The sequence below is a fragment of the Scatophagus argus genome, chromosome 4 (genome assembly GCF_020382885.2).
Source record: "Scatophagus argus isolate fScaArg1 chromosome 4, fScaArg1.pri, whole genome shotgun sequence".
In the NCBI taxonomy this organism is placed as follows: domain Eukaryota; kingdom Metazoa; phylum Chordata; class Actinopteri; family Scatophagidae; genus Scatophagus; species Scatophagus argus.
The window spans coordinates 24,543,496-24,553,612 of record NC_058496.1 but is presented as its reverse complement, the minus strand read 5'-3'; the positions used below and the strand labels follow the sequence as shown (position 1 = coordinate 24,553,612).

General features: G+C 38.4%; 1 protein-coding gene across 7 annotated transcripts in view; it reads left to right on the top strand.

The window, feature by feature from the left end:
• The first annotated feature begins 2,535 nt into the window (after positions 1-2,535).
• ypel1 (yippee-like 1) overlaps positions 2,536-10,117 on the top strand; it is a 31,904-nt gene continuing 24,322 nt past the window's right edge. The window contains exons 1-2 of one of the 7 annotated variants that reach the window (XM_046385959.1): positions 2,536-2,553; positions 5,391-5,486. The gene's annotated coding sequence lies outside the window, so the exon portion shown is untranslated. Of the gene's footprint in view, positions 2,554-3,831; positions 4,497-4,547; positions 5,323-5,390; positions 5,487-6,972; positions 7,110-8,065; positions 9,430-10,117 lie in introns of those variants that run through there. The other 6 variants (XM_046385960.1, XM_046385956.1, XM_046385958.1 and 3 more) reach the window with 6 other exon arrangements.

Below are 10,117 nucleotides of genomic sequence, written 5' to 3'. Positions count from 1 at the left end.
GTAATCGCAGTATACGCTCTTAAAAATGAACACAATCAAGTCAGGGGGTGGGAGGGATTGGGGGTGGGTCTCCTTATCTTTCAGTTATGTAAATTTTAAAGAGATTTGTTGCCACAGCTGTGTGATTTGTGACTGTATTGAAAAGATGAAAAGCAAACATTTATATATATTTTTTTTTTTTGCGTTGCCCTTTTTCCTTGAGCCTCTTTTTTTTTTTTTTTTTTGATGTTTTTGTGCAGATATTTTTATTGTAAAATGAATGTTTTGTTTCTATCGGACACTAATCTTGTTTGAGTTGTCTCCAGTGGAACTACTTCACTCTGTATGTTTTGATCAGTATAAACCTATTATTGTGTAGTACATTTCTGACAGAGGAAAAAAAAAAAAAGATCCTTGGTTGTGTTTTAAAGTTTCCTGTTTGACCTGCCATAGAATTTGTTTGAATTGATTGGTCAGTCTTATTTTGCTGTCGTGTGAAGGATTTGACTTGAACGAAGCGTTTGCTGTTATTAAAGACTGACTGCCACTTTGAAAATCTGTTTTTCAATGTTTTTTTTCTTTTCTTTTTCTGGCAACCCTGCCATGACCTTTAAATAGATGTTCATTAAAAACACTGTACCTTCATTAACATCTCTGAAGCCTCTTTGTAAGCCCAAGTGCTAGAAACCACAACACAGATTTTGAGAAGCATTAGAGATGACTTTACCTGCTGTCAGCATCTATCATTACATATGGAATTGCAAAATAAAAGTTTCTTGGAGCAACACAGTATACAGTTAAATGTGTTTAATGAGAAGAATGAGCATTCTTAATAAAAATGGTGTATAACTCCAGAATATGAAGTGTAGTTATTATTCTTTGCCCCTTTTTCATTTTGCAGTGGTATTTTCTTAAACGTAACGTAATAGTTTGACTTCAGGGGAATTTTTTTGTGTTTTGTTTTTTTGGTAAGAGTGACATGAGATGACTGATGGCACCCTCACAGCCAACAGCCTCTTAACATTAAGACTGGAAGCAGGGGTAAATGCTAGCGTGGCTTTTTCTCAAGTTAATGAAATCCAGCTCTTCACACCTTACCTTATTTTGTTATGTCTGGAAGCAAATGACTTCCTGGACAACAAAGCTTCAGGAAGTTGCTTCACGTTGTTTCCAGTCTTTATTCTACATTCACTGTCTTCTGGTTTAAGCTTCATGTTCACCAGACAGAAATAACTCTGGTGCCATCCTTCTCAGCCCCATTTTGGTAAGAAAGTGAGCAAGTGGATTTCCTGAAATGTCAGAAATATTTCTTAAGAAGTCATAAAATAATATCTCAAATGTTTTACAGGAGACAAAGTTTTTATCAAGCTGTTTGCTGTCTTTAGTATTTATAAATCTCAAGCACAAGGAGTATGTTAAGTAAAATTATGTCCTAAATTAAGAGTGCCCCATGCAAGACTTGAAAAGACCTGTTGTCTTTTCAAGTCTTGTACACTAAAAACTCTTATTGGCAAGTACATAGGATCCAGAAAAAGAAAAAAAAATCTTCACTGGTGTGTTTTTCCTGGCTTACATATGTACATATACTATATAGACAAAAGTATTGGGCCACCACACAGCTTTGCAGCTTTAACAGCTTCCACTCTTCTGGGAAGACTTTCCACAAGAAGTTGTCTATGTGGTGTATATGCTCCGAGGGCTGTTTGAATACACAACTTGTACCTGATGAAGGTCTGAGGAACAAATGTTCAGAAAATGCAAGATTCTTCTTCTTCCCTCAGCCAAATTTCTCCTTTAATTTAAATGTTTCTAAGGTCACAATTTTACCACAAAGCTACAGAGAACCTAGAACTTTTAAAGGTTTTATTTTACACAACTATAGATCTCACTTCATACCTTTTATGCACAGAATTTTCATTAAATTCTTAGTAAAAGTTTCAGCATGAAACTGCACACAATGGACAATGATACCTCTTTAAAAATAAAAATATAAGGACAAGTCAAATGCTGTGTAAGAAAAATCCCAACAATCCTGCATACTGTGGTTCACTTGTGTACTTACTTTATTATTAACTATGTTTCAGTCCTGGATCAATACCAGTGTGGTTACTGTCCATATTTAGCACACTGGGTAGTGGCTATGACCACTCCACATTAAATACAGTTTCTTTGTCAGTATCACTAGAAAAAAATCTGTATGTTCATTATCAGAGCATTTATCCAGTCAAAAGTGACCACCAGGTCAGTTTTTAGTGCTGCTGCAATGATGATGATTCCAGTAACTAGAAAAGGAAGCACTGATATGATAAAGTAAATCTTGATAAGCATTTTGAAGTTTTAAAGGCTAAATTTCAACAAAAATGCACATCAATATACGCAACAATACTCAATAGACTGGATAAATAATAAATAGGATAAATGCTAATTGAGTAATAAGTATTGTATTCGTTGTGTCATTCAGGGGGCGCTGTTGTACCGGCAAATGATATACTATATAGCCTACTGCAGTCTCCTTTGTCCAGTAAGCAGTCTAAATCATGTCATTCACTATTGGAGCGTAGAAGTCAAAACAAGGTCAGAATTCCATGCATTTCCTTTGATTATAAGAAACTGAAGCTAACGTGAGTTGATCGTGTCAATATATTGGACCCTGTTTTCCTATTTAATACAGCAGTGAACATGAGCCTCCTTTTAAGAAGCAGGGTAAATCCGCATATATTAATGCATTAAACTACAACATATATACACATTTTGACCTACTTACTTTATAAATTTAGTATTTAAATCAAATTTAAAAAATATCATGTATATAGATAAAAGAAACTGCCAAAATTATTTTAAAAAGTAAACTGCTTCAAAATTGTAGTGTGTGAGAAATGATCCCAAAAAAAACTTTAACTGGTTTTAACCGCGACATTAATATGTATGATACAAATACAGTGAACACCAGTATAAAACATCAATCAACTGTATCGATTTTGGGGGGCGTTTGTTTACTTGCTCTTCTTGACCACGTGCTTGCAATGCGGCCACGCATGCGCGCCATGGGTAGACGGTAGACAGCTTTTGGCACGCGTCAGTGTCGGTGGCGCGCACAGCCAAAAACAATCCTTAGCCACGCGAGCGCGCGGTCCAAAGTCTGACCTCGAGCTGATTGGCTGTGGACATCTAGCCCCACCCTCCGTCACATCGCATTTGTCAGGTTGAGATTCTTCTTCTCTCCGATTGGACGCTATTTGTAGAACCGGCAGTGTAGCTAGGCTGCTGCTGCATTTACGTACCTCTTCTTGGTTCAAATTTTAGAGTTGTTGTGGTCGGAAGTAGCAGCTAAACGGTATTCAGCAGACTTTGTTTTAAAATTCTGGGAGGCTTTTAAAGCTACGTAACAAGTAAAAGCTGAATAACGAAAACAAAAACATGAAAAGTTTTCGTTATGTACACAACAAACAGTATTGGCAGCTGTTGACAATGACGTCAATAATTTCTGCGTCAACCCCTAAGGAAATAAAATAAATAAATCCACGTAAATCATTCGTGACAAATTGTAATTTAAGTTTCCAGACTGATTTAAAAGCCTAAAATACGAGTCATCAGGCTACTTTTCTCCCATGTAAAACTGAGACACTGAAAAAAGTGTGCACGCGACTGTAACAGCTTTGTTCTTAGTTTTGCTTGTGGATGTTTTCTGGTTATAGAAAGAAAACGTGATCGTGAAACGTAAACAACTGAACTGGTTAGGTAGACATTTATGTTTTTATTTTATTTATTTATTTGTTAATTTGACATGTTCCACGTGGATGCTCTTTTGCGCTGAATTCTCAACTCTCTTATTTCCAGCAGCCTTTAAAGGCAACATCGGTAGTTGAAATAAAACACCGTTTTCACTGTTTGTTTATGTTTTAGGCATAAATCCGCTAGCGCAATTCATTCCAGCGAGAATTTAACTACATTAAAACACATCGGACAGTCTCACGCAATAGATTCACGGTCGTGAAGTTATTTCTGAATTATTCAAAGAGCGCTGCGCATCACAGAGCTAATTAGGATTTCAGTATAAATAAGGCCGCAGACAGGACAGCTCGGCCTGTCCTGCCGCTGATGTCGGAAAGCTAAAGGTATAGGGGTTAAAATCCTTCAAAAGGCTGCAAGCTGCTCCGACATGCACACACTCTGATCCAATTCACAGATGGGACTCTATTCAAGCCGGACCCACGGAGTTATCCTACAGATTTCACGGTTTAACGCGGGAAGTCATTGGTTCATGAAGGCAGTGAAGATCCACCGAGGAGATTTGATGTGTTTGGAGACTTTTTAATGGCAATCGGCCCAACCTAAACAAGCTGCTGCTGCTGCTGCTGCTGCTGCTGCTGCCTTTATCCCGTATGGGACTGTGACGGTGTCTTTATTTATTCTTTTTTATACCAACATCGGACTTTTTCACAGTTCCAGCGGAGAAACAAATTACTTCACCGGGCTGTTTTTTGTTTCCGATGGGGGGAAGGCAAAGTGTTATTAGGGTGAGTGGAGAGCTAATGACCTACTGGAGGACACGGGTGTTTTTTTTAAGTAAAATCACTGTAATAACTTCATCTATGTCCCCTTAGAAAACTTTAGAGTGTGGCTGTGTGTAGTGAGTTTGCAGCTGTTAAGACTTTATGGTGTTTTATGTTTGTTTCCTCTTGCAACCAGGAATTGATAGTTTATATTTCATCATACTTAAACGGATCACAGGATTAGGCTTCTTTTGTTGCAAGATCCATGCAGACCCACCAAACTATGCATGGAAATCACGTAAATATTTAAGTACCAATCTAATGAAATGTGCATTGTTCTGTTTAATACCTAGAATCTAGAACATCTAGAAACTTAAAGTGTGGTATTTATGTCGTGGTTATAGACAATTTTTCATTCCCTGCTCCTCCGGGATGACACTTCTGTAGGTTTCATATCGTTAAATGCCTAAAACAACCCGCTTACAATAATTACAGGGTTACAGTGTCTCCTTTAATGAGACACGTTTTGCAATTTGATCTTCGAGTTACATTCAAGAGCAAAAGCCCTGACGTGCAGATCTTTTCAGCTCAGTTTGCGCTATCTCTGTTATGGTCACCATCATCATCATCATCGTCGTCGTCGTCATCTGTGCGCCTCTTTGGCTGCAGATCTCGGTCAGTTTTTGGGGGGGCTTATGATGCCACGTGAACAGGGGACAAAAACACAGGGAAAGGATGGATTTCATAACGCTCACGCGCACACAGCCTTCACCTCTGAGGGAAGCTGCGATGTGCAATGTTGTGTTTACATGCATCCTAATGGTGAAGCAACACATCTGAGGGTTTCTAGGTATTGCAACATAACATGTATGGCTCATGCTGCGTTGTCAACGTTTTTTTGATTTTTTTTAATGAAAGGCAGGAAACAAAAAAACAATCCATGAATCGCTGTTGACGCGCGTCCTCGACGCCAGGACAACAAGGGTAGGACGAGTGCAGGCATTTGTGTTTGGGGTAGGTACCATATTCATGTTGTATTTTAAGATTTTTTTTAAAAAAAAATATGCAATTCATGAGATTGTATTCCAGCTGTGGATTCATTCCACATCAGATTGATGCAGCATTGACATATAAACGGTGTAGCAGCAGGGTGATGTAGAGAAGGTGGTGCGGGCGAGCAGGAAGCTGATTTTACTTATTCTAAAATAACAATTCTAGTATTGTCTCACATGCCTAAAGAAATGCTCAAGGAACTATTGATCTGTTTCTAAAATTAACTAATGGGGGCAGGCTTGTATTGGCGCAAAACTTCACTGTGTGTTTTTCAGGAAATATCATCCAATAATACTCTCAAAGTGTTTCTGTGGTGTTCAGTTATGGCTTATGTTGATGTTTCCCTGCTTTGTGTGTGCTTCTACTCCCGCATGACGTCCAGACAGTATGAGACGGTATGTTTTCTTTGTTTTTGTAACCTCATGAAACCTGTCAGGTTTCCTTTTCGGAAAGGATAATAACACCATTGCCCATAATGGCACATCCACATTCTTTTATTAATAATTTCTCATGCAACTGGTAATTTAAGTGAAAATGTGTCGAAAACGCGCTGAAAGCAAATATAACTCTGCCTTTAGTTAATACAGAAAGCTGCAAGTGTGAGAAACAAAAACTAGTATTTTTCATATGAGAGAAAGAACAGTCAGATTCAGATTCTCATCTTGTATTTATTTACACATCCGGGTATTTGTGGGCTCCCTCCTCCCCGCAGTGGCGCGTTCAGCAGCATGGGAAATAATTCTTCTGCAGTAACAAAACAATAACTTTTAAAGCTTTGATTTTTTTTCTGAAACTAACTTATATCATTTAATTTGTTTCTTGTAATAAATAATTTTCAACTTTGTCACGCCCACACCCTCAATATATGTGATAAGTTTGAGTTAGTGTTTTACAGCAGAATAAACACTAGAGGCAACAAATAGATGTGTTTGGAACTTCTACTTCTAAAATATCTTGACCTCCATTTTAAACTAATTAATTTGAAAAAAAATGACTCGCCTAAATGAACAACCTGAAGGCTGATGTGAAACACACATGGGAAACAATAAAACTCAGATATGCTTTTATCAGGTGGTGGGAAAACAAGTAGAAGATAACAAATAACATATGCAATAATGCGTGAGCTACAATATCACTAAAACATTAAATTAATGGAATGTTCAATGATTAAATAAATAAAGGATGTTATTTCTACCTAATTACTTCTCTCAACCTGGTTTCCATCTTTCCCACGGGACCCTGAAGGCAGCGGAGCCACCAATTGGCCAGTTTGGCTGTCGTTCTTAGTTCAATCTCCCTCCCACGTGGTGACGTTTCCGTACCAAAGTAACCAGGCCAGTCCATTACGCACACAAAAGACACAACAAAAGCCCGTGTTGGGAAAAATGAGATCCGTCAGCACCCAAAGGACACAACAATAAGTTCCCATCTGGCAGCATCACCCATGGACCAGAGCCTGGGACGACGACAATCATTTATTTAACTAAAAAAAACAAAAAAAACATCCCTCAACAAAACACCTCTCTCTTTCTCCAGCAAGCAGTTTTCCACCAAGCTGCGTTTTGCTCAGATCTGATCCAGGTGGTGAGTACAGCAGCAGTGCAACGTTTACCTAAAAAAAAAAACAAAAAACTGAAAGTAAAGCAGCAAACATGATTCTAGTGAATCACAGACTGCATCAGGCTCGGACAAACAACATAAAGCTGCCAGCACAGCGACACTGTTGCACTTGAGCTGGCGTCGTGCTCTTTGTTGGAAATAAACACATAGAGAAGAGTAGATGGGTGAGAAAAGAGGAAGGAGAGATGTTGCAAAAGACTGTAATGTCAAGATGAACTTTTTCAGAATGTAGAAATTGCCGTTAAAACGCATGATGTGTCATAAATGCGTTGTTTTTGTGGTTAGATTCAGTGGAGTCTTTTGTCTGGACGCTCTTCTTCCTGTTCGTGGTTACCAGAGACGCACAGTGTGCTGCCTCTTTGTTTTCACTTTGCTCACTTTGACTATCAGCTGTTCCTGCTGGGTTACCTGTCGACTCAGCTCAACTCTCCTTGTTTATGTTGTTATCCTTTTGTTTATCATTCAAAACAACATCGTTTAAATCCAAACCTTGACCTGTTGTCTGGTGGTGAAGAAGGCTAAAACAAAGGAGAGACGAGTTTTAGTATCAGGAAATTATGTGATAAAATTCATAATTTTTAAGCATTTTTCAGCTGTTTTGGTTTGAGGAAAATGCAGAAAACGTTCAAGTGATGCTATAAAAAGTGAACACAAATAAGACCATGTGCTGTCAAATACCCACGTCAGCAACATGTCTTCACAGGAGACACAAACAAACAAACAAACGGCTCCTCAGACGTTACTTTTCCTTATTTGGCATTTTTGAAGAAAAAGGCAAGGTGTGTGTCATGTCACAATTGTCAGTGCGTGTGTGCGTGTGTGTGTGTGTGTGTGTGTTTTTTTGGGGGGGGGGTGTCTGAATGCAAAAATTGCATGCTATTGTCTGTGTGTGTGTGTGTGCGTTAGAGAGTGAGAGTGAGTGACAACCCTCTCTCTATAGGGATATAGGGATGGACTGCACAAAACTGACTTAATCACTGATGGCAATGATGTTGAAGTATGTGACACTTCTAAAACTCTTGTCTGTGTGTGTATGTCTTTACCTTCTCTGTGTGCATACTGTTGAGGTGAAACTGGGCTAATTCATGCAGGATTATGCATCAGGCACCTGCGTAGATTACACAGTATGTATGTAAATATGGCTCATCTGGGGCCACTGGATCGGGCTGCCAGTTTTCACCTCTGTACATTTCCAGTCATTTAACGTCTGTGTGTGTGTGTTTATATGTGCGTGTGCATTTCTAGAGCAGCCATGCTTCACGTCAGGGCTGCTTCCTGTTGAGTTGCGGAAGCCCCTTTGTTTTCTTGTCTGGCTGCGGGCTTCTGTCTCGGCGCTGCTCTTCCTGTTGCAGCACATTGAGCTTAACTGGAAACTTCTGGAGCTGTTGAAGCTCGTTGCTCTTTCACATTCAGGGATGCAGCTTGGTTGTTGTTTTTGTTTGTTGGGTTGTTTTTTGTATCGAGTTGCAAGTTGCCTTTGTTATGTAACTATTGACTCTGTGGTTTGCATTAGACAGTGTACCTTTGGAGTTTCTTTAAAGGATGTGTTTTGTTTTTTTGTTGTCAATTCAACACTTAGATTATCAGTTGAAAGATGAAAATTAAACCCTGACATTTTGATAGCGTCTGCCCTTTGTTATGATTTACAAATACTCTTCCAGAAGAAGTATCCGATTACGAAATATGACAGAAAGTATTATTTTGTTCTGAATCTTGCAGTAGCATAAATACAATATGAACAAAACCCTACTGAAGTATTAAACATTTTCATATGACTAGAGCTTCATCTAATTACTGTAACCTCTGCCTGCTTGGTCTTTGCCATGGAAAACAGATCCTAAGGTGCACAGAAAGTGTATTTTGTAATATATTTTTAAAGTAAATATGAAGTGAAAGCCATTGTGGTCAATCCTTTTTCAATTGGTTGATCTGATAAATAGCACCACCCATAGGCAATTTGGTTTTAATCAACAACAAAAGACACAAGATGTCATAGTCCCGCCTTTCCCCCGTTTGATTGACAGGTGATCCATTAGAACAGTACGGCCATTCACTTGTCTTCCGTGGTGATTTTTGAAAGCATGCAAACTTGTGATGCTACAGTTTATTTCCTACTTACATAGGCGATTGGTCTTGATTGGATAGCACTGCAGATGTTTCCTAGCAACTGATTTACACATTCTTGAAGTCTGCACTAGCTTAGACATTTGAGTTTAACTAGTTTGAAATCACCTTGCAGGGCGGACCTAATAGCTGATACAGCCCAATCCTCAAAAGCTTAAAGGTAAAAGTAGTACTAGCAAAATGTACTTTTCATATCAAAAGTGTCATCGTGTGAAAAGGGCTACTTTGGTCTCGTACAATCACAGGGTAACAGTAAATGCTAAAACAAATATGCTAAAAAAACAGACTCAAACTGACTGTAACGGCAGACACCAGTATCTAAAGTTAGCTAACATTTAGCCACCTGTAAGTTAGTTGGTAGACACGTAGCTATAGGAACATACAACAAATAAATGTCTATGGGTAGACAGAACAGTTAGTAACTAGCTGGTGAAGAAAGCTGATCAATTAGCAAATTGAGATTATTTTTCTGAGGAGTTGGTGGAAACCAAAATAGAGCAATCACTCTATCAGTCAGTCAAATTTTATTAATGTAGCACCTTTTGACCAAAGTATTGCAATTCAAAGTGCTTTGAGTGACTCACCAGCTAGTAATAAGGTGGTCTGTAAACCATTAAGTAAACAAACTGGCAATAAATGCTAAACAAAATATCTAAGAAAATAGAGTAAAGATGATGACAAAAGAGACAGCAGGGAGTAAAACATCTCAAACATATATACAACAGAACTGTATTTTAAGTACACTGCTTAAGTAAATGTACTTACCGTAGTCACTTTTCATCACTATCTGCAGTGCTGACTGGAGCTCAGTGTGTTTAAATCACACCAGATCAAATCAAATTCAACTT